Source organism: Hemitrygon akajei, chromosome 9, assembly GCF_048418815.1.
Source record: "Hemitrygon akajei chromosome 9, sHemAka1.3, whole genome shotgun sequence".
Taxonomy (NCBI): Eukaryota; Metazoa; Chordata; class Chondrichthyes; order Myliobatiformes; family Dasyatidae; genus Hemitrygon; species Hemitrygon akajei.
In genome coordinates, this window is record NC_133132.1 from 33,207,614 (window position 1) to 33,232,353 (window position 24,740).

Consider the following 24,740-nt stretch of genomic DNA (forward strand, 5'->3'; position numbering starts at 1 on the left):
GTGTGTAGGGCGTGGCATCACGTTGTGGAGTGTGTAGGGAGTGGCATCACATTGTGGAGTGTGTAGGGTGTGGCATCACATTGTGGAGTGTGTAGGGCGCGGCATCACATTGTGGAGTGTGTAGGGCGTGGCATCACGTTGTGGAGTGTGTAGGGCGTGGCATCACGTTGTGGAGTGTGTAGGGAGTGGCATCACATTGTGGAGTGTGTAGGGTGTGGCATCACGTTGTGGAGTGTGTAGGGTGTGGCATCACGTTGTGGAGTGTGTAGGGCGTGGCATCACATTGTGGAGTGTGTAGGGTGTGGCATCACGTTGTGGAGTGTGTAGGGTGTGGCATCACATTGTGGAGTGTGTAGGGTGTGGCATCACGTTGTGGAGTGTGTAGGGCGTGGCATCACGTTGTGGAGTGTGTAGGGTGTGGCATCACATTGTGGAGTGTGTAGGGTGTGGCATCACGTTGTGGAGTGTGTAGGGTGTGGCATCACGTTGTGGAGTGCATAGGGAGTGGCATCACATTGTGGAGTGTGTAGGGAGTGGCATCACGTTGTGGAGTGTGTAGGGCGTGGCATCACGTTGTGGAGTGTGTAGGGCGTGGCAGAGCATGGTGGAGTGTGTAGTGCGTGGCAGAGCATTGTGGAGTGTGTAGAGTGTGGCATCACATTGTGGAGTGTGTAGGGCGTGGCATCACATTGTGGAGTGTGTAGGGCGTGGCATCACGTTGTGGAGTGTGTACGGTGTGGCAGAACATTGTTGAGTGTGTAGGGAGTGGCATCACATTGTGGAGTGTGTAGGGCGCGGCATCACATTGTGGAGTGTGTAGGGCGTGGCATCACGTTGTGGAGTGTGTAGGGCGTGGCATCACGTTGTGGAGTGTGTAGGGAGTGGCATCACATTGTGGAGTGTGTAGGGAGTGGCATCACATTGTGGAGTGTGTAGGGCGCGGCATCACATTGTGGAGTGTGTAGGGCGTGGCATCACGTTGTGGAGTGTGTAGGGCGTGGCATCACGTTGTGGAGTGTGTAGGGAGTGGCATCACATTGTGGAGTGTGTAGGGTGTGGCATCACGTTGTGGAGTGTGTAGGGTGTGGCATCACGTTGTGGAGTGTGTAGGGCGTGGCATCACATTGTGGAGTGTGTAGGGTGTGGCATCACGTTGTGGAGTGTGTAGGGTGTGGCATCACATTGTGGAGTGTGTAGGGTGTGGCATCACGTTGTGGAGTGTGTAGGGCGTGGCATCACGTTGTGGAGTGTGTAGGGTGTGGCATCACATTGTGGAGTGTGTAGGGTGTGGCATCACGTTGTGGAGTGTGTAGGGTGTGGCATCACGTTGTGGAGTGCATAGGGAGTGGCATCACATTGTGGAGTGTGTAGGGAGTGGCATCACGTTGTGGAGTGTGTAGGGCGTGGCATCACGTTGTGGAGTGTGTAGGGCGTGGCAGAGCATGGTGGAGTGTGTAGTGCGTGGCAGAGCATTGTGGAGTGTGTAGAGTGTGGCATCACATTGTGGAGTGTGTAGGGCGTGGCATCACATTGTGGAGTGTGTAGGGCGTGGCATCACATTGTGGAGTGTGTAGGGCGTGGCATCACGTTGTGGAGTGTGTACGGTGTGGCAGAAAATTGTGGAGTGTGTAGGGCGTGGCAGAGCATTGTGGAGTGTGTAGGGTGTGGCAGAGCATGGTGGAGTGTGTAGGGTGTGGCATCACATTGTGGAGTGTGTAGGGCGTGGCATCACGTTGTGGAGTGTGTACGGTGTGGCAGAACATTGTTGAGTGTGTAGGGAGTGGCATCACATTGTGGAGTGTGTAGGGCGCGGCATCACATTGTGGAGTGTGTAGGGCGTGGCATCACGTTGTGGAGTGTGTAGGGCGTGGCATCACGTTGTGGAGTGTGTAGGGAGTGGCATCACATTGTGGAGTGTGTAGGGAGTGGCATCACATTGTGGAGTGTGTAGGGCGCGGCATCACATTGTAGAGTGTGTAGGGTGTGGCATCACGTTGTGGAGTGTGTAGGGCGTGGCATCACGTTGTGGAGTGTGTAGGGAGTGGCATCACATTGTGGAGTGTGTAGGGTGTGGCATCACGTTGTGGAGTGTGTAGGGTGTGGCATCACGTTGTGGAGTGTGTAGGGCGTGGCATCACATTGTGGAGTGTGTAGGGTGTGGCATCACGTTGTGGAGTGTGTAGGGTGTGGCATCACATTGTGGAGTGTGTAGGGTGTGGCATCACGTTGTGGAGTGTGTAGGGCGTGGCATCACGTTGTGGAGTGTGTAGGGTGTGGCATCACATTGTGGAGTGTGTAGGGTGTGGCATCACGTTGTGGAGTGTGTAGGGTGTGGCATCACGTTGTGGAGTGCATAGGGAGTGGCATCACATTGTGGAGTGTGTAGGGAGTGGCATCACGTTGTGGAGTGTGTAGGGCGTGGCATCACGTTGTGGAGTGTGTAGGGAGTGGCATCACATTGTGGAGTGTGTAGGGCGTGGCAGAGCATGGTGGAGTGTGTAGTGCGTGGCAGAGCATTGTGGAGTGTGTAGAGTGTGGCATCACATTGTGGAGTGTGTAGGGCGTGGCATCACATTGTGGAGTGTGTAGGGCGTGGCATCACATTGTGGAGTGTGTAGGGCGCGGCATCACGTTGTGGAGTGTGTAAGGTGTGGCATCACATTGTGGAGTGTGTAGGGCGTGGCATCACGTTGTGGAGTGTGTAAGGTATGGCATCACATTGTGTAGTGTGTAGGGTGTGGCATCACATTATGGAGTGTGTAGGGTGTGGCATCACGTTGTGGAGTGTGTAAGGTATGGCATCACATTGTGGAGTGTGTGGGGTGTGGCATCACGTTGTGGAGTGTGTGGGTTGTGGTATCACATTGTGGAGTGTGTAGGGTGTGGCATCACATTGTGGAGTGTGTAGGGTGTGGCATCACATTGTGGAGTGTGTAGGGCGCGGCATCACGTTGTGGAGTGTGTAGGGTATGGCATCACATTGTGGAGTGTGTAGGGCGTGGCATCACGTTGTGGAGTGTGTAGGGTGTGGCATCACATTGTGGAGTGTGTAGGGCGTGGCATCACGTTGTGGAGTGTGTAGGGTGTGGCATCACATTGTGGAGTGTGTAGGGCGCGGCATCACATTGTGGAGTGTGTAGGGTGTGGCATCACATTGTGGAGTGTGTAGGGTGTGGCATCACATTGTGGAGTGTGTAGGGTGTGGCATCACATTGTGGAGTGCGTAGGGCGTGGCATCACGTTGTGGACTGTGTAGGGTGTGGCATCACATCGTGGAGTGTGTAGGGCGTGGCATCACGTCGTGGAGTGTGTAGGGTGTGGCATCACGTTGTGGAGTGTGTAGGGTGTGGCATCACATTGTGGAGTGTGTAGGGTATGGCATAACATGGTGGAGTGTGTAGGGCGTGGCATCACGTTGTGGAGTGTGTAGGGTATGGCATCACGTTGTGGAGTGTGTAGGGTATGGCATCACATTGTGGAGTGTGTAGGGCGTGGCATCACGTTGTGGAGTGTGTAGGGTATGGCATCACGTTGTGGAGTGTGTCGGGTGTGGCATCACATTGTGGAGTGTGTAGGGCGTGGCATCACGTTGTGGAGTGTGTACGGTGTGGCAGAACATTGTGGAGTGTGTAGGGTGTGGCAGAGCATGGTGGAGTGTGTAGGGCGTGGCATCACGTTGTGGAGTGTGTAGGGTGTGGCATCACATTGTGGAGTGTGTAGGGCGTGGCATCACGTTGTGGAGTGTGTAGGGTGTGGCATCACATTGTGGAGTGTGTAGGGTGTGGCATCACATTGTGGAGTGTGTAGGGTGTGGCATCACGTTGTGGAGTGTGTAGGGTGTGGCATCACGTTGTGGAGTGCATAGGGAGTGGCATCACATTGTGGAGTGTGTAGGGAGTGGCATCACGTTGTGGAGTGTGTAGGGCGTGGCATCACGTTGTGGAGTGTGTAGGGAGTGGCATCACATTGTGGAGTGTGTAGGGCGTGGCAGAGCATGGTGGAGTGTGTAGTGCGTGGCAGAGCATTGTGGAGTGTGTAGAGTGTGGCATCACATTGTGGAGTGTGTAGGGCGTGGCATCACATTGTGGAGTGTGTAGGGCGTGGCATCACATTGTGGAGTGTGTAGGGCGCGGCATCACGTTGTGGAGTGTGTAAGGTGTGGCATCACATTGTGGAGTGTGTAGGGCGTGGCATCACGTTGTGGAGTGTGTAAGGTATGGCATCACATTGTGTAGTGTGTAGGGTGTGGCATCACATTATGGAGTGTGTAGGGTGTGGCATCACGTTGTGGAGTGTGTAAGGTATGGCATCACATTGTGGAGTGTGTGGGGTGTGGCATCACGTTGTGGAGTGTGTGGGTTGTGGTATCACATTGTGGAGTGTGTAGGGTGTGGCATCACATTGTGGAGTGTGTAGGGTGTGGCATCACATTGTGGAGTGTGTAGGGCGCGGCATCACGTTGTGGAGTGTGTAGGGTATGGCATCACATTGTGGAGTGTGTAGGGCGTGGCATCACGTTGTGGAGTGTGTAGGGTGTGGCATCACATTGTGGAGTGTGTAGGGCGTGGCATCACGTTGTGGAGTGTGTAGGGTGTGGCATCACATTGTGGAGTGTGTAGGGCGCGGCATCACATTGTGGAGTGTGTAGGGTGTGGCATCACATTGTGGAGTGTGTAGGGTGTGGCATCACATTGTGGAGTGTGTAGGGTGTGGCATCACATTGTGGAGTGCGTAGGGCGTGGCATCACGTTGTGGACTGTGTAGGGTGTGGCATCACATCGTGGAGTGTGTAGGGCGTGGCATCACGTCGTGGAGTGTGTAGGGTGTGGCATCACGTTGTGGAGTGTGTAGGGTGTGGCATCACATTGTGGAGTGTGTAGGGTATGGCATAACATGGTGGAGTGTGTAGGGCGTGGCATCACGTTGTGGAGTGTGTAGGGTATGGCATCACGTTGTGGAGTGTGTAGGGTATGGCATCACATTGTGGAGTGTGTAGGGCGTGGCATCACGTTGTGGAGTGTGTAGGGTATGGCATCACGTTGTGGAGTGTGTCGGGTGTGGCATCACATTGTGGAGTGTGTAGGGCGTGGCATCACGTTGTGGAGTGTGTACGGTGTGGCAGAACATTGTGGAGTGTGTAGGGTGTGGCAGAGCATGGTGGAGTGTGTAGGGTGTGGCATCACGTTGTGGAGTGTGTAAGGTATGGCATCACATTGTGGAGTGTGTAGGGCGTGGCATCACATTGTGGAGTGTGTAGGGTGTGGCATCACATTGTGGAGTGTGTAGGGTGTGGCATCACATTGTGGAGTGTGTAGGGCGCGGCATCACGTTGTGGAGTGTGTAGGGTATGGCATCACATTGTGGAGTGTGTAGGGTGTGGCATCACGTTGTGGAGTGTGTAGGGTGTGGCATCACATTGTGGAGTGTGTAGGGCGTGGCATCACGTTGTGGAGTGTGTAGGGTGTGGCATCACATTGTGGAGTGTGTAGGGCGCGGCATCACATTGTGGAGTGTGTAGGGTATGGCATCACATTGTGGAGTGTGTAGGGCGTGGCATCACGTTGTGGAGTGTGTAGGGTGTGGCATCACATTGTGGAGTGTGTAGAGCGTGGCATCACGTTGTGGAGTGTGTAGGGAGTGGCATCACGTTGTGGAGTGTGTAATGTATGGCATCACATTGTGGAGTGTGTAGGGTGTGGCATCACGTTGTGGAGTGTGTAGGGTGCGGCATCACGTTGTGGAGTGTGTAGGGTGTGGCATCACGTTGTGGAGTGTGCAGGGTGTGGCATCACGTTGTGGAGTGCCTAGGGTGTGGCATCACATTGTGGAGTGTGTAGGGCGTGGCATCACATTGTGGAGTGTGTAGGGTGTGGCAGAGCATGGTGGAGTGTGTAGGGTGTGGCATCACGTTGTGGAGTGTGGAGGGTATGGCATCACATTGTGGAGTGTGTAGGGTATGGCATCACGTTGTGGAGTGTGTCGGGTGTGGCATCACATTGTGGAGTGTGTAGGGCGTGGCATCACGTTGTGGAGTGTGTAGGGCGTGGCATCACATTGTGGAGTGTGTAGGGTGTGGCATCACATTGTGGAGTGTGTAGGGCGTGGCATCACATTGTGGAGTGTGTAGGGCGTGGCAACACATTGTGGAGTGTGTAGGGTGTGGCAGAACATTGTGGAGTGTGTAGGGCGTGGCATCACATTGTGGAGTGTGTAGGGTGTGGCAGAGCATGGTGGAGTGTGTAGGGTGTGGCATCACGTTGTGGAGTGTGTAGGGTATGGCATCACATTGTGGAGTGTGTAAGGTATGGCATCACATTGTGGAGTGTGTAGGGCGTGGCATCACGTTGTGGAGTGTGTAGGGTGTGGCATCACATTGTGGAGTGTGTAGGGTGTGGCATCACGTTGTGGAGTGTGTAGGGTGTGGCATCGCATTGTGGAGTGTGTAGGACGTGGCATCACGTTGTGGAGTGTGTAGGGTGTGGCATCACATTGTGGAGTGTGTAGGGTGTGGCATCACATGGTGGAGTGTGTAGGGTGTGGCATCACGTTGTGGAGTGTGTAGGGTGTGGCATCACGTTGTGGAGTGTGTAGGGTGTGGCATCACATGGTGGAGTGTGTAGGGCGTGGCATCACATTGTGGAGTGTGTAGGGTGTGGCATCACGTTGTGGAGTGTGTAGGGCGTGGCATCACGTTGTGGAGTGTGTAGGTTGTGGCATCACGTTGTGGAGTGTGTAGGGCGTGGCATCACATTGTGGAGTGTGTAGGGCGTGGCATCACGTTGTGGAGTGTGTAGGGTGTGGCATCACGTTGTGGAGTGTGTAGGGTGTGGCATCACGTTGTGGAGTGTGTAGGGCGTGGCATCTCATTGTGGAGTGTGTGGGGCGTGGCATCACATTGTGGAGTGTGTAGGGCGTGGCATCACATTGTGGAGTGTGTAGGGTGTGGCATCACATGGTGGAGTGTGTAGGGTGTGGCATCACGTTGTGGAGTGTGTAGGGTGTGGCATCGCATTGTGGAGGGTGTAGGACGTGGCATCGCATTGTGGAGTGTGTAGGACGTGGCATCACGTTGTGGAGTGTGTAGGGTGTGGCATCACATTGTGGAGTGTGTAGGGTGTGGCATCACGTTGTGGAGTGTGTAGGGTGTGGCATCACGTTGTGGAGTGTGTAGGGTGTGGCATCACATGGTGGAGTGTGTAGGGTGTGGCATCACATGGTGGAGTGTGTAGGGCGTGGCATCACATTGTGGAGTGTGTAGGGCGTGGCATCACGTTGTGGAGTGTGTAGGGAGTGGCATCACGTTGTGGAGTGTGTAATGTATGGCATCACATTGTGGAGTGTGTAGGGTGTGGCATCACGTTGTGGAGTGTGTAGGGTGCGGCATCACGTTGTGGAGTGTGTAGGGTGTGGCATCACGTTGTGGAGTGTGTAGGGTGTGGCATCACGTTGTGGAGTGTGTAGGGCGTGGCATCACATTGTGGAGTGTGTAGGGTGTGGCAGAGCATGGTGGAGTGTGTAGGGTGTGGCATCACGTTGTGGAGTGTGGAGGGTATGGCATCACATTGTGGAGTGTGTAGGGTATGGCATCACGTTGTGGAGTGTGTCGGGTGTGGCATCACATTGTGGAGTGTGTAGGGCGTGGCATCACGTTGTGGAGTGTGTAGGGCGTGGCATCACATTGTGGAGTGTGTAGGGTGTGGCATCACATTGTGGATTGTGTAGGGCGTGGCATCACATTGTGGAGTGTGTAGGGCGTGGCAACACATTGTGGAGTGTGTAGGGTGTGGCAGAACATTGTGGAGTGTGTAGGGCGTGGCATCACATTGTGGAGTGTGTAGGGTGTGGCAGAGCATGGTGGAGTGTGTAGGGTGTGGCATCACGTTGTGGAGTGTGTAGGGTATGGCATCACATTGTGGAGTGTGTAAGGTATGGCATCACATTGTGGAGTGTGTAGGGCGTGGCATCACGTTGTGGAGTGTGTAGGGTGTGGCATCACATTGTGGAGTGTGTAGGGTGTGGCATCACGTTGTGGAGTGTGTAGGGTGTGGCATCGCATTGTGGAGTGTGTAGGACGTGGCATCACGTTGTGGAGTGTGTAGGGTGTGGCATCACATTGTGGAGTGTGTAGGGTGTGGCATCACATGGTGGAGTGTGTAGGGTGTGGCATCACGTTGTGGAGTGTGTAGGGTGTGGCATCACATGGTGGAGTGTGTAGGGCGTGGCATCACATTGTGGAGTGTGTAGGGCGTGGCATCACGTTGTGGAGTGTGTAGGGCGTGGCATCACGTTGTGGAGTGTGTAGGGTGTGGCATCACATTGTGGAGTGTGTAGGGCGTGGCATCACGTTGTGGAGTGTGTAGGGTGTGGCATCACGTTGTGGAGTGTGTAGGGTGTGGCATCACGTTGTGGAGTGTGTAGGGCGTGGCATCTCATTGTGGAGTGTGTGGGGCGTGGCATCTCATTGTGGAGTGTGTGGGGCGTGGCATCACATTGTGGAGTGTGTAGGGTGTGGCATCACGTTGTGGAGTGTGTAGGGTGTGGCATCGCATTGTGGAGTGTGTAGGACGTGGCATCGCATTGTGGAGTGTGTAGGGTGTGGCATCACATTGTGGAGTGTGTAGGGTGTGGCATCACATGGTGGAGTGTGTAGGGTGTGGCATCACATGGTGGAGTGTGTAGGGTGTGGCATCGCATTGTGGAGTGTGTAGGACGTGGCATCACGTTGTGGAGTGTGTAGGGTGTGGCATCACATTGTGGAGTGTGTAGGGTGTGGCATCACATGGTGGAGTGTGTAGGGTGTGGCATCACGTTGTGGAGTGTGTAGGGTGTGGCATCACGTTGTGGAGTCTGTAGGGTGTGGCATCACGTTGTGGAGTCTGTAGGGTGTGGCATCACATGGTGGAGTGTGTAGGGAGTGGCATCACATTGTGGAGTGTGTAGGGCGTGGCATCACGTTGTGGAGTGTGTAGGGAGTGGCATCACGTTGTGGAGTGTGTAATGTATGGCATCACATTGTGGAGTGTGTAGGGTGTGGCATCACGTTGTGGAGTGTGTAGGGTGTGGCATCACGTTGTGGAGTGTGTAGGGTGTGGCATCACGTTGTGGAGTGTGTAGGGCGTGGCATCACATTGTGGAGTGTGTAGGGTGTGGCAGAGCATGGTGGAGTGTGTAGGGTGTGGCATCACGTTGTGGAGTGTGGAGGGTATGGCATCACATTGTGGAGTGTGTAGGGTATGGCATCACGTTGTGGAGTGTGTCGGGTGTGGCATCACATTGTGGAGTGTGTAGGGCGTGGCATCACGTTGTGGAGTGTGTAGGGCGTGGCATCACATTGTGGAGTGTGTAGGGTGTGGCATCACGTTGTGGAGTGTGTAGGGCGTGGCATCACATTGTGGAGTGTGTAGGGCGTGGCAACACATTGTGGAGTGTGTAGGGTGTGGCAGAACATTGTGGAGTGTGTAGGGCGTGGCATCACATTGTGGAGTGTGTAGGGTGTGGCAGAGCATGGTGGAGTGTGTAGGGTGTGGCATCACGTCGTGGAGTGTGTAGGGCGTGGCATCACGTTGTGGAGTGTGTAGGGCGTGGCATCACGTTGTGGAGTGTGTAGGGTGTGGCATCACATTGTGGAGTGTGTAGGGTGTGGCATCACGTTGTGGAGTGTGTAGGGTGTGGCATCACGTTGTGTAGTGTGTAAGGTATGGCATCACATTGTGGAGTGTGTAGGGCGTGGCATCACGTTGTGGAGTGTGTAGGGTGTGGCATCACGTTGTGGAGTGTGTAGGGTGTGGCATCACATTGTGGAGTGTGTAGGGCGTGGCATCACGTTGTGGAGTGTGTAGGGTGTGGCATCACGTTGTGGAGTGTGTAAGGTATGGCATCACATTGTGGAGTGTGTAGGGCGTGGCATCACATGGTGGAGTGTGTAGGGCGTGGCATCACATTATGGAGTGTGTAGGGCGTGGCATCACGTTGTGGAGTGTGTAAGGTATGGCATCACATTGTGGAGTGTGTAGGGTGTGGCATCACATTATGGAGTGTGTAGGGTGTGGCATCACGTTGTGGAGTGTGTAAGGTATGGCATCACATTGTGGAGTGTGTAGGGTGTGGCATCACATTGTGGAGTGTGTAGGGTGTGGCATCACGTTGTGGAGTGTGTAGGGTGTGGCATCACATTGTGGAGTGTGTAGGGTGTGGCATCACATTATGGAGTGTGTAGGGTGTGGCATCACGTTGTGGAGTGTGTAGGGTGTGGCATCACGTTGTGGAGTGTGTAGGGTGTGGCAGAGCATGGTGGAGTGTGTAGGGTGTGGCATCACGTTGTGGAGTGTGTAGGGTATGGCATCACGTTGTGGAGTGTGTCGGGTGTGGCATCACATTGTGGAGTGTGTAGGGCGTGGCATCACGTTGTGGAGTGTGTAGGGCGTGGCATCACATTGTGGAGTGTGTAGGGCGTGGCATCACATTGTGGAGTGTGTAGGGTGTGGCATCACATTGTGGAGTGTGTAGGGCGTGGCATCACATTGTGGAGTGTGTAGGGCGTGGCAACACATTGTGGATTGTGTAGGGCGTGGCATCACATTGTGGAGTGTGTAGGGCGTGGCAACACATTGTGGAGTGTGTAGGGTGTGGCAGAACATTGTGGAGTGTGTAGGGCGTGGCATCACATTGTGGAGTGTGTAGGGTGTGGCAGAGCATGGTGGAGTGTGTAGGGTGTGGCATCACGTTGTGGAGTGTGTAGGGTATGGCATCACATTGTGGAGTGTGTAAGGTATGGCATCACATTGTGGAGTGTGTAGGGCGTGGCATCACGTTGTGGAGTGTGTAGGGTGTGGCATCACATTGTGGAGTGTGTAGGGTGTGGCATCACGTTGTGGAGTGTGTAGGGTGTGGCATCGCATTGTGGAGTGTGTAGGACGTGGCATCACGTTGTGGAGTGTGTAGGGTGTGGCATCACATTGTGGAGTGTGTAGGGTGTGGCATCACATGGTGGAGTGTGTAGGGTGTGGCATCACGTTGTGGAGTGTGTAGGGTGTGGCATCACGTTGTGGAGTGTGTAGGGTGTGGCATCACATGGTGGAGTGTGTAGGGCGTGGCATCACATTGTGGAGTGTGTAGGGTGTGGCATCACGTTGTGGAGTGTGTAGGGCGTGGCATCACGTTGTGGAGTGTGTAGGGTCTGGCATCACATTGTGGAGTGTGTAGGGCGTGGCATCACGTTGTGGAGTGTGTAGGGTGTGGCATCACGTTGTGGAGTGTGTAGGGTGTGGCATCACGTTGTGGAGTGTGTAGGGCGTGGCATCTCATTGTGGAGTGTGTGGGGCGTGGCATCACATTGTGGAGTGTGTAGGGTGTGGCATCACATTGTGGAGTGTGTAGGGTGTGGCATCACGTTGTGGAGTGTGTAGGGTGTGGCATCGCGTTGTGGAGTGTGTAGGACGTGGCATCACGTTGTGGAGTGTGTAGGGTGTGGCATCACATTGTGGAGTGTGTAGGGTGTGGCATCACATGGTGGAGTGTGTAGGGTGTGGCATCACGTTGTGGAGTGTGTAGGGTGTGGCATCGCATTGTGGAGTGTGTAGGACGTGGCATCACGTTGTGGAGTGTGTAGGGTGTGGCATCACATTGTGGAGTGTGTAGGGTGTGGCATCACATGGTGGAGTGTGTAGGGTGTGGCATCACGTTGTGGAGTGTGTAGGGTGTGGCATCACGTTGTGGAGTCTGTAGGGTGTGGCATCACATGGTGGAGTGTGTAGGGCGTGGCATCACATTGTGGAGTGTGTAGGGCGTGGCATCACGTTGTGGAGTGTGTAGGGAGTGGCATCACGTTGTGGAGTGTGTAATGTATGGCATCACATTGTGGAGTGTGTAGGGTGTGGCATCACGTTGTGGAGTGTGTAGGGTGCGGCATCACGTTGTGGAGTGTGTAGGGTGTGGCATCACGTTGTGGAGTGTGTAGGGTGTGGCATCACGTTGTGGAGTGCATAGGGTGTGGCATCACATTGTGGAGTGTGTAGGGCGTGGCATCACATTGTGGAGTGTGTAGGGTGTGGCAGAGCATGGTGGAGTGTGTAGGGTGTGGCATCACGTTGTGGAGTGTGGAGGGTATGGCATCACATTGTGGAGTGTGTAGGGTATGGCATCACGTTGTGGAGTGTGTCGGGTGTGGCATCACATTGTGGAGTGTGTAGGGCGTGGCATCACGTTGTGGAGTGTGTAGGGCGTGGCATCACATTGTGGAGTGTGTAGGGTGTGGCATCACATTGTGGAGTGTGTAGGGCGTGGCATCACATTGTGGAGTGTGTAGGGCGTGGCAACACATTGTGGAGTGTGTAGGGTGTGGCAGAACATTGTGGAGTGTGTAGGGCGTGGCATCACGTTGTGGAGTGTGTAGGGCGTGGCATCACGTTGTGGAGTGTGTAGGGTGTGGCATCACATTGTGGAGTGTGTAGGGTGTGGCATCACATTGTGGAGTGTGTAGGGCGTGGCATCACATTGTGGAGTGTGTAGGGCGTGGCAACACATTGTGGAGTGTGTAGGGCGTGGCAGAACATTGTGGAGTGTGTAGGGCGTGGCATCACGTTGTGGAGTGTGTAGGGTGTGGCATCACATTGTGGAGTGTGTAGGGTGTGGCATCACATTGTGGAGTGTGTAGGGCGTGGCATCACGTTGTGGAGTGTGTAGGGTGTGGCATCACGTTGTGGAGTGTGTAGGGCGTGGCATCACATTGTGGAGTGTGTAGGGCGTGGCATCACATTGTGGAGTGTGTAGGGTGTGGCATCACATTGTGGAGTGTGTAGGGTGTGGCATCACGTTGTGGAGTGTGTAGGGTGTGGCATCACATTGTGGAGTGTGTAGGGTGTGGCATCACATTATGGAGTGTGTAGGGTGTGGCATCACGTTGTGGAGTGTGTAGGGTGTGGCAGAGCATGGTGGAGTGTGTAGGGTGTGGCAGAGCATGGTGGAGTGTGTAGGGTGTGGCATCACATTGTGGAGTGTGGAGGGTATGGCATCACATTGTGGAGTGTGTAGGGTATGGCATCACGTTGTGGAGTGTGTCGGGTGTGGCTTCACATTGTGGAGTGCGTAGGGCGTGGCATCACGTTGTGGAGTGCGTAGGGCGTGGCATCACGTTGTGGAGTGTGTAGGGCGTGGCATCACGTCGTGGAGTGTGTAGGGTGTGGCATCACGTCGTGGAGTGTGTAGGGTGTGGCATCACGTTGTGGAGTGTGTAGGGTGTGGCATCACATTGTGGAGTGTGTAGGGTATGGCATAACATGGTGGAGTGTGTAGGGTATGGCATCACGTTGTGGAGTGTGTAGGGTATGGCATCACATTGTGGAGTGTGTAGGGCGTGGCATCACGTTGTGGAGTGTGTAGGGTATGGCATCACGTTGTGGAGTGTGTCGGGTGTGGCATCACATTGTGGAGTGTGTAGGGCGTGGCATCACGTTGTGGAGTGTGTACGGTGTGGCAGAACATTGTGGAGTGTGTAGGGTGTGGCAGAGCATGGTGGAGTGTGTAGGGTGTGGCATCACGTTGTGGAGTGTGTAAGGTATGGCATCACATTGTGGAGTGTGTAGGGCGTGGCATCACATTGTGGAGTGTGTAGGGTGTGGCATCACATTGTGGAGTGTGTAGGGTGTGGCATCACATTGTGGAGTGTGTAGGGCGCGGCATCACGTTGTGGAGTGTGTAGGGTATGGCATCACGTTGTGGAGTGTGTAGGGCGTGGCATCACGTTGTGGAGTGTGTAGGGTGTGGCATCACATTGTGGAGTGTGTAGGGCGTGGCATCACGTTGTGGAGTGTGTAGGGTGTGGCATCACGTTGTGGAGTGTGTAGGGCGCGGCATCACATTGTGGAGTGTGTAGGGTATGGCATCACATTGTGGAGTGTGTAGGGCGTGACATCACGTTGTGGAGTGTGTAGGGCGTGGCATCACGTTGTGGAGTGTGTAGGGCGTGGCATCACGTTGTGGAGTGTGTAGGGAGTGGCATCACGTTGTGGAGTGTGTAATGTATGGCATCACATTGTGGAGTGTGTAGGGTGTGGCATCACGTTGTGGAGTGTGTAGGGTGCGGCATCACGTTGTGGAGTGTGTAGGGTGCGGCATCACGTTGTGGAGTGTGTAGGGTGTGGCATCACGTTGTGGAGTGTGTAGGGTGTGGCATCACGTTGTGGAGTGCATAGGGTGTGGCATCACATTGTGGAGTGCATAGGGTGTGGCATCACATTGTGGAGTGTGTAGGGCGTGGCATCACATTGTGGATTGTGTAGGGTGTGGCAGAGCATGGTGGAGTGTGTAGGGTGTGGCATCACGTTGTGGAGTGTGTAGGGTATGGCATCACATTGTGGAGTGTGTAGGGTATGGCATCACGTTGTGGAGTGTGTCGGGTGTGGCATCACATTGTGGAGTGTGTAGGGCGTGGCATCACGTTGTGGAGTGTGTAGGGCGTGGCATCACATTGTGGAGTGTGTAGGGCGTGGCATCACATTGTGGAGTGTGTAGGGCGTGGCATCACATTGTGGAGTGTGTAGGGCGTGGCAACACATTGTGGAGTGTGTAGGGTGTGGCAGAACATTGTGGAGTGTGTAGGGCGTGGCATCACATTGTGGAGTGTGTAGGGTGTGGCAGAGCATGGTGGAGTGTGTAGGGTGTGGCATCACGTTGTGGAGTGTGTAGGGTATGGCATCACATTGTGGAGTGTGTAGGGCGTGGCATCACGTTGTGGAGTGTGTAGGGTGTGGCATCACATTGTGGAGTGTGTAGGGTGTGGCATCACGTTGTGGAGTGTGTAGGGTGTGGCATCGCATTGTGGAGTGTGTAGGACGTGGCATCACGTTGTGGAGTGTGTAGGGTGTGGCATCACATTGTGGAGTGTGTAGGGTGTGGCATCACATGGTGGAGTGTGTAGGGTGTGGCATCACGTTGTGGAGTGTGTAGGGTGTGGCATCACGTTGTGGAGTGTGTAGGGCGTGGCATCACATTGTGGTGTGTGTAGGGCGCGGCATCACGTTGTGGAGTGTGTAGGGTGTGGCATCACATTGTGGAGTGTGTAGGGCGCGGCATCACGTTGTGGAGTGTGTAGGGTGTGGCATCACATTGTGGAGTGTGTAGGGCGTGGCATCACGTTGTGGAGTGTGTAGGGTGTGGCATCACATTGTGGAGTGTGTAGGGCGTGGCATCACGTTGTGGAGTGTGTAGGGTGTGGCATCACGTTGTGGAGTGTGTAGGGTGTGGCATCACATTGTGGAGTGTGTAGGGTGTGGCATCACATGGTGGAGTGTGTAGGGTGTGGCATCACGTTGTGGAGTGTGTAGGGTGTGGCATCACGTTGTGGAGTGTGTAGGGTGTGGCATCACATGGTGGAGTGTGTAGGGCGTGGCATCACATTGTGGAGTGTGTAGGGTGTGGCATCACGTTGTGGAGTGTGTAGGGCGTGGCATCACGTTGTGGAGTGTGTAGGGTGTGGCATCACATTGTGGAGTGTGTAGGGCGTGGCATCACGTTGTGGAGTGTGTAGGGTGTGGCATCACGTTGTGGAGTGTGTAGGGTGTGGCATCACGTTGTGGAGTGTGTAGGGCGTGGCATCTCATTGTGGAGTGTGTGGGGCGTGGCATCACATTGTGGAGTGTGTAGGGCGTGGCATCACATTGTGGAGTATGTAGGGTGTGGCATCACGTTGTGTAGTGTGTAGGGTGTGGCATCACGTTGTGGAGTGTGTAGGGTGTGGCATCACGTTGTGTAGTGTGTAGGGTGTGGCATCACATTGTGGAGTGTGTAGGGCGTGGCATCACATTGTGGAGTGTGTAGGGTGTGGCATCACATTGTGGAGTGTGTACGGTGTGGCATCACGTTGTGGAGTGTGTAGGGCGTGGCATCACGTTGTGGAGTGTGTAGGGTGTGGTATCACATTGTGGAGTGTGTAGGGCGTGGCATCACGTTGTGGAGTGTGTAGGGTATGGCATCACGTTGTGGAGTGTGTCGGGTGTGGCATCACATTGTGGAGTGTGTAGGGCGTGGCATCACGTTGTGGAGTGTGTACGGTGTGGCAGAACATTGTGGAGTGTGTAGGGCGTGGCAGAGCATTGTGGAGTGTGTAGGGTGTGGCAGAGCATGGTGGAGTGTGTAGGGTGTGGCATAACATTGTGGAGTGTGTAGGGCGTGGCATCACGTTGTGGAGTGTGTACGGTGTGGCAGAACATTGTTGAGTGTGTAGGGCGCGGCATCACATTGTGGAGTGTGTAGGGCGCGGCATCACATTGTGGAGTGTGTAGGGCGTGGCATCACGTTGTGGAGTGTGTAGGGCGTGGCATCACGTTGTGGAGTGTGTAGGGAGTGGCATCACATTGTGGAGTGTGTAGGGAGTGGCATCACATTGTGGAGTGTGTAGGGCGCGGCATCACATTGTGGAGTGTGTAGGGCGTGGCATCACGTTGTGGAGTGTGTAGGGCGTGGCATCACGTTGTGGAGTGTGTAGGGAGTGGCATCACATTGTGGAGTGTGTAGGGTGTGGCATCACGTTGTGGAGTGTGTAGGGTGTGGCATCACATTGTGGAGTGTGTAGGGCGTGGCATCACATTGTGGAGTGTGTAGGGTGTGGCATCACGTTGTGGAGTGTGTAGGGTGTGGCATCACGTTGTGGAGTGTGTAGGGCGTGGCATCACGTTGTGGAGTGTGTAGGGTGTGGCATCACATTGTGGAGTGTGTAGGGTGTGGCATCACGTTGTGGAGTGTGTAGGGTGTGGCATCACGTTGTGGAGTGCATAGGGAGTGGCATCACACTGTGGAGTGTGTAGGGAGTGGCATCACGTTGTGGAGTGTGTAGGGCGTGGCATCACGTTGTGGAGTGTGTAGGGCGTGGCAGAGCATGGTGGAGTGTGTAGTGCGTGGCAGAGCATTGTGGAGTGTGTAGAGTGTGGCATCACATTGTGGAGTGTGTAGGGCGTGGCATCACATTGTGGAGTGTGTAGGGCGTGGCATCACATTGTGGAGTGTGTAGGGCGTGGCATCACGTTGTGGAGTGTGTACGGTGTGGCAGAAAATTGTGGAGTGTGTAGGGCGTGGCAGAGCATTGTGGAGTGTGTAGGGTGTGGCAGAGCATGGTGGAGTGTGTAGGGTGTGGCATCACATTGTGGAGTGTGTAGGGCGTGGCATCACGTTGTGGAGTGTGTACGGTGTGGCAGAACATTGTTGAGTGTGTAGGGAGTGGCATCACATTGTGGAGTGTTTAGGGCGCGGCATCACATTGTGGAGTGTGTAGGGCGTGGCATCACGTTGTGGAGTGTGTAGGGCGTGGCATCACGTTGTGGAGTGTGTAGGGAGTGGCATCACATTGTGGAGTGTGTAGGGAGTGGCATCACATTGTGGAGTGTGTAGGGCGCGGCATCACATTGTGGAGTGTGTAGGGCGTGGCATCACGTTGTGGAGTGTGTAGGGCGTGGCATCACGTTGTGGAGTGTGTAGGGAGTGGCATCACATTGTGGAGTGTGTAGGGTGTGGCATCACGTTGTGGAGTGTGTAGGGCGTGGCATCACATTGTGGAGTGTGTAGGGTGTGGCATCACGTTGTGGAGTGTGTAGGGTGTGGCATCACATTGTGGAGTGTGTAGGGTGTGGCATCACATTGTGGAGTGTGTAGGGTGTGGCATCACGTTGTGGAGTGTGTAGGGCGTGGCATCACGTTGTGGAGTGTGGAGGGTATGGCATCACATTGTGGAGTGTGTAGGGTATGGCATCACGTTGTGGAGTGTGTCGGGTGTGGCATCACATTGTGGAGTGTGTAGGGCGTGGCATCACGTTGTGGAGTGTGTAGGGCGTGGCATCACATTGTGGAGTGTGTAGGGTGTGGCATCACATTGTGGAGTGTGTAGGGCGTGGCATCACATTGTGGAGTGTGTAGGGCGTGGCAACACATTGTGGAGTGTGTAGGGTGTGGCAGAACATTGTGGAGTGTGTAGGGCGTGGCATCACGTTGTGGAGTGTGTAGGGCGTGGCATCACATTGTGGAGTGTGTAGGGTGTGGCATCACATTGTGGAGTGTGTAGGGCGTGGCATCACATTGTGGAGTGTGTAGGGCGTGGCAACACATTGTGGAGTGTGTAGGGTGTGGCAGAACATTGTGGAGTGTGTAGGGCGTGGCATCACGTTGTGGAGTGTGTAGGGTGTGGCATCACGTTGTGGAGTGTGTAGGGTGTGGCATCACATTGTGGAGTGTGTAGGGCGTGGCATCACGTTGTGGAGTGTGTAGGGTGTGGCATCACGTTGTGGAGTGTGTAGGGTGTGGCATCACATTGTGGAGTGTGTAGGGCGTGGCATCACATTGTGGAGTGTGTAGGGTGTGGCATCACATTGTGGAGTGTGTAGGGTGTGGCATCACGTTGTGGAGTGTGTAGGGTGTGGCATCACATTGTGGAGTGTGTAGGGTGTGGCATCACATTATGGAGTGTGTAGGGTGTGGCATCACGTTGTGGAGTGTGTAGGGTGTGGCAGAGCATGGTGGAGTGTGTAGGGTGTGGCATCACGTTGTGGAGTGTGGAGGGTATGGCATCACATTGTGGAGTGTGTAGGGTATGGCATCACGTTGTGGAGTGTGTCGGGTGTGGCTTCACATTGTGGAGTGTGTAGGGTGTGGCATCACATTGTGGAGTGCGTAGGGCGTGGCATCACGTTGTGGACTGTGTAGGGTGTGGCACCACATCGTGGAGTGTGTAGGGCGTGGCATCACGTCGTGGAGTGTGTAGGGTGTGGCATCACGTTGTGGAGTGTGTAGGGTGTGGCATCACATTGTGGAGTGTGTAGGGTATGGCATAACATGGTGGAGTGTGTAGGGCGTGGCATCACGTTGTGGAGTGTGTAGGGTATGGCATCACGTTGTGGAGTGTGTAGGGTATGGCATCACATTGTGGAGTGTGTAGGGCGTGGCATCACGTTGTGGAGTGTGTAGGGTATGGCATCACGTTGTGGAGTGTGTCGGGTGTGGCATCACATTGTGGAGTGTGTAGGGCGTGGCATCACGTTGTGGAGTGTGTACGGTGTGGCAGAACATTGTGGAGTGTGTAGGGTGTGGCAGAGCATGGTGGAGTGTGTAGGGTGTGGCATCACGTTGTGGAGTGTGTAAGGTATGGCATCACATTGTGGAGTGTGTAGGGCGTGGCATCACATTGTGGAGTGTGTAGGGTGTGGCATCACATTGTGGAGTGTGTAGGGTGTGGCATCACATTGTGGAGTGTGTAGGGCGCGGCATCACGTTGTGGAGTGTGTAGGGTATGGCATCACGTTGTGGAGTGTGTAGGGCGTGGCATCACGTTGTGGAGTGTGTAGGGTGTGGCATCACATTGTGGAGTGTGTAGGGCGTGGCATCACGTTGTGGAGTGTGTAGGGTGTGGCATCACGTTGTGGAGTGTGTAGGGCGCGGCATCACATTGTGGAGTGTGTAGGGTATGGCATCACATTGTGGAGTGTGTAGGGCGTGACATCACGTTGTGGAGTGTGTAGGGCGTGGCATCACGTTGTGGAGTGTGTAGGGCGTGGCATCACGTTGTGGAGTGTGTAGGGAGTGGCATCACGTTGTGGAGTGTGTAATGTATGGCATCACATTGTGGAGTGTGTAGGGTGCGGCATCACGTTGTGGAGTGTGTAGGGTGCGGCATCACGTTGTGGAGTGTGTAGGGTGCGGCATCACGTTGTGGAGTGTGTAGGGTGTGGCATCACGTTGTGGAGTGTGTAGGGTGTGGCATCACGTTGTGGAGTGCATAGGGTGTGGCATCACATTGTGGAGTGTGTAGGGCGTGGCATCACATTGTGGATTGTGTAGGGTGTGGCAGAGCATGGTGGAGTGTGTAGGGTGTGGCATCACGTTGTGGAGTGTGTAGGGTATGGCATCACATTGTGGAGTGTGTAGGGTATGGCATCACGTTGTGGAGTGTGTCGGGTGTGGCATCACATTGTGGAGTGTGTAGGGCGTGGCATCACGTTGTGGAGTGTGTAGGGCGTGGCATCACATTGTGGAGTGTGTAGGGTGTGGCATCACATTGTGGAGTGTGTAGGGCGTGGCATCACATTGTGGAGTGTGTAGGGCGTGGCAACACATTGTGGAGTGTGTAGGGTGTGGCAGAACATTGTGGAGTGTGTAGGGCGTGGCATCACATTGTGGAGTGTGTAGGGTGTGGCAGAGCATGGTGGAGTGTGTAGGGTGTGGCATCACGTTGTGGAGTGTGTAGGGTATGGCATCACATTGTGGAGTGTGTAGGGCGTGGCATCACGTTGTGGAGTGTGTAGGGTGTGGCATCACATTGTGGAGTGTGTAGGGTGTGGCATCACGTTGTGGAGTGTGTAGGGTGTGGCATCGCATTGTGGAGTGTGTAGGACGTGGCATCACGTTGTGGAGTGTGTAGGGTGTGGCATCACATTGTGGAGTGTGTAGGGTGTGGCATCACATGGTGGAGTGTGTAGGGTGTGGCATCACGTTGTGGAGTGTGTAGGGTGTGGCATCACGTTGTGGAGTGTGTAGGGCGTGGCATCACATTGTGGTGTGTGTAGGGCGCGGCATCACGTTGTGGAGTGTGTAGGGTGTGGCATCACATTGTGGAGTGTGTAGGGCGCGGCATCACGTTGTGGAGTGTGTAGGGTGTGGCATCACATTGTGGAGTGTGTAGGGCGTGGCATCACGTTGTGGAGTGTGTAGGGTGTGGCATCACATTGTGGAGTGTGTAGGGCGTGGCATCACGTTGTGGAGTGTGTAGGGTGTGGCATCACGTTGTGGAGTGTGTAGGGTGTGGCATCACATTGTGGAGTGTGTAGGGTGTGGCATCACATGGTGGAGTGTGTAGGGTGTGGCATCACGTTGTGGAGTGTGTAGGGTGTGGCATCACGTTGTGGAGTGTGTAGGGTGTGGCATCACATGGTGGAGTGTGTAGGGCGTGGCATCACATTGTGGAGTGTGTAGGGTGTGGCATCACGTTGTGGAGTGTGTAGGGCGTGGCATCACGTTGTGGAGTGTGTAGGGTGTGGCATCACATTGTGGAGTGTGTAGGGCGTGGCATCACGTTGTGGAGTGTGTAGGGTGTGGCATCACGTTGTGGAGTGTGTAGGGTGTGGCATCACGTTGTGGAGTGTGTAGGGCGTGGCATCTCATTGTGGAGTGTGTGGGGCGTGGCATCACATTGTGGAGTGTGTAGGGCGTGGCATCACATTGTGGAGTATGTAGGGTGTGGCATCACGTTGTGTAGTGTGTAGGGTGTGGCATCACGTTGTGGAGTGTGTAGGGTGTGGCATCACGTTGTGTAGTGTGTAGGGTGTGGCATCACATTGTGGAGTGTGTAGGGCGTGGCATCACATTGTGGAGTGTGTAGGGTGTGGCATCACATTGTGGAGTGTGTACGGTGTGGCATCACGTTGTGGAGTGTGTAGGGCGTGGCATCACGTTGTGGAGTGTGTAGGGTGTGGTATCACGTTGTGGAGTGTGTAGGGCGTGGCATCACGTTGTGGAGTGTGTAGGGTATGGCATCACGTTGTGGAGTGTGTCGGGTGTGGCATCACATTGTGGAGTGTGTAGGGCGTGGCATCACGTTGTGGAGTGTGTACGGTGTGGCAGAACATTGTGGAGTGTGTAGGGCGTGGCAGAGCATTGTGGAGTGTGTAGGGTGTGGCAGAGCATGGTGGAGTGTGTAGGGTGTGGCATAACATTGTGGAGTGTGTAGGGCGTGGCATCACGTTGTGGAGTGTGTACGGTGTGGCAGAACATTGTTGAGTGTGTAGGGCGCGGCATCACATTGTGGAGTGTGTAGGGCGCGGCATCACATTGTGGAGTGTGTAGGGCGTGGCATCACGTTGTGGAGTGTGTAGGGCGTGGCATCACGTTGTGGAGTGTGTAGGGAGTGGCATCACATTGTGGAGTGTGTAGGGAGTGGCATCACATTGTGGAGTGTGTAGGGCGCGGCATCACATTGTGGAGTGTGTAGGGCGTGGCATCACGTTGTGGAGTGTGTAGGGCGTGGCATCACGTTGTGGAGTGTGTAGGGAGTGGCATCACATTGTGGAGTGTGTAGGGTGTGGCATCACGTTGTGGAGTGTGTAGGGTGTGGCATCACATTGTGGAGTGTGTAGGGCGTGGCATCACATTGTGGAGTGTGTAGGGTGTGGCATCACGTTGTGGAGTGTGTAGGGTGTGGCATCACATTGTGGAGTGTGTAGGGTGTGGCATCACGTTGTGGAGTGTGTAGGGCGTGGCATCACGTTGTGGAGTGTGTAGGGTGTGGCATCACATTGTGGAGTGTGTAGGGTGTGGCATCACGTTGTGGAGTGTGTAGGGTGTGGCATCACGTTGTGGAGTGCATAGGGAGTGGCATCACACTGTGGAGTGTGTAGGGAGTGGCATCACGTTGTGGAGTGTGTAGGGCGTGGCATCACGTTGTGGAGTGTGTAGGGCGTGGCAGAGCATGGTGGAGTGTGTAGTGCGTGGCAGAGCATTGTGGAGTGTGTAGAGTGTGGCATCACATTGTGGAGTGTGTAGGGCGTGGCATCACATTGTGGAGTGTGTAGGGCGTGGCATCACATTGTGGAGTGTGTAGGGCGTGGCATCACGTTGTGGAGTGTGTACGGTGTGGCAGAAAATTGTGGAGTGTGTAGGGCGTGGCAGAGCATTGTGGAGTGTGTAGGGTGTGGCAGAGCATGGTGGAGTGTGTAGGGTGTGGCATCACATTGTGGAGTGTGTAGGGCGTGGCATCACGTTGTGGAGTGTGTACGGTGTGGCAGAACATTGTTGAGTGTGTAGGGAGTGGCATCACATTGTGGAGTGTTTAGGGCGCGGCATCACATTGTGGAGTGTGTAGGGCGTGGCATCACGTTGTGGAGTGTGTAGGGCGTGGCATCACGTTGTGGAGTGTGTAGGGAGTGGCATCACATTGTGGAGTGTGTAGGGAGTGGCATCACATTGTGGAGTGTGTAGGGCGCGGCATCACATTGTGGAGTGTGTAGGGCGTGGCATCACGTTGTGGAGTGTGTAGGGCGTGGCATCACGTTGTGGAGTGTGTAGGGAGTGGCATCACATTGTGGAGTGTGTAGGGTGTGGCATCACGTTGTGGAGTGTGTAGGGCGTGGCATCACATTGTGGAGTGTGTAGGGTGTGGCATCACGTTGTGGAGTGTGTAGGGTGTGGCATCACATTGTGGAGTGTGTAGGGTGTGGCATCACATTGTGGAGTGTGTAGGGTGTGGCATCACGTTGTGGAGTGTGTAGGGCGTGGCATCACGTTGTGGAGTGTGTAGGGTGTGGCATCACATTGTGGAGTGTGTAGGGTGTGGCATCACGTTGTGGAGTGTGTAGGGTGTGGCATCACGTTGTGGAGTGCATAGGGAGTGGCATCACATTGTGGAGTGTGTAGGGAGTGGCATCACGTTGTGGAGTGTGTAGGGCGTGGCATCACGTTGTGGAGTGTGTAGGGAGTGGCATCACATTGTGGAGTGTGTAGGGCGTGGCAGAGCATGGTGGAGTGTGTAGTGCGTGGCAGAGCATTGTGGAGTGTGTAGAGTGTGGCATCACATTGTGGAGTGTGTAGGGCGTGGCATCACATTGTGGAGTGTGTAGGGCGTGGCATCACATTGTGGAGTGTGTAGGGCGCGGCATCACGTTGTGGAGTGTGTAAGGTGTGGCATCACATTGTGGAGTGTGTAGGGCGTGGCATCACGTTGTGGAGTGTGTAAGGTATGGCATCACATTGTGGAGTGTGTAGGGTGTGGCATCACATTATGGAGTGTGTAGGGTGTGGCATCACGTTGTGGAGTGTGTAAGGTATGGCATCACATTGTGGAGTGTGTGGGGTGTGGCATCACGTTGTGGAGTGTGTGGGTTGTGGTATCACATTGTGGAGTGTGTAGGGTGTGGCATCACGTTGTGGAGTGTGTAGGGCGTGGCATCACGTTGTGGAGTGCGTAGGGCGTGGCATCAGATTGTGGAGTGTGTAGGGTGTGGCATCACATTGTGGAGTGTGTAGGGTGTGGCATCACATTGTGGAGTGTGTAGGGTGTGGCATCACGTTGTGGAGTGTGTAGGGTGTGGCATCACATTGTGGAGTGTGTAGGGTGTGGCATCACGTTGTGGAGTGTGTAGGGCGTGGCAGAGCATTGTGGAGTGTGTAGGGTGTGGCATCACGTTGTGGAGTGTGTAGGGCGTGGCATCACGTTGTGGAGTGCGTAGGGCGTGGCATCACATTGTGGAGTGTGTAGGGCGTGGCATCACATTGTGGAGTGTGTAGGGCGTGGCATCACATTGTGGAGTGTGTAGGGAGTGGCATCACATTGTGGAGTGTGTAGGGCGTGGCATCACATTGTGGAGTGTGTAGGGTGTGGCATCACGTTGTGGATTGTGTAGGGAGTGGCATCACATTGTGGAGTGTGTAGGGCGTGGCATCACGTTGTGGAGTGTGTAGGGCGTGGCATCACGTTGTGGAGTGTGTGGGGCGTGGCATCACATTGTGGAGTGTGTAGGGTGTGGCATCACATGGTGGAGTGTGTAGGGTGTGGCATCACATTGTGGAGTGTGTAGGGTGTGGCATCACATTGTGGAGAGTGTAGGGTGCGGCATCACATTGTGGAGTGTGTAGGGTGTGGCATCACATTGTGGAGTGTGTAGGGCGTGGCATCACGTTGTGGAGTGTGTAGGATGTGGCATCACGTTGTGGAGTGTGTAGGGTGTGGCATCACGTTGTGGAGTGTGTAGGGTGTGGCATCACGTTGTGGAGTG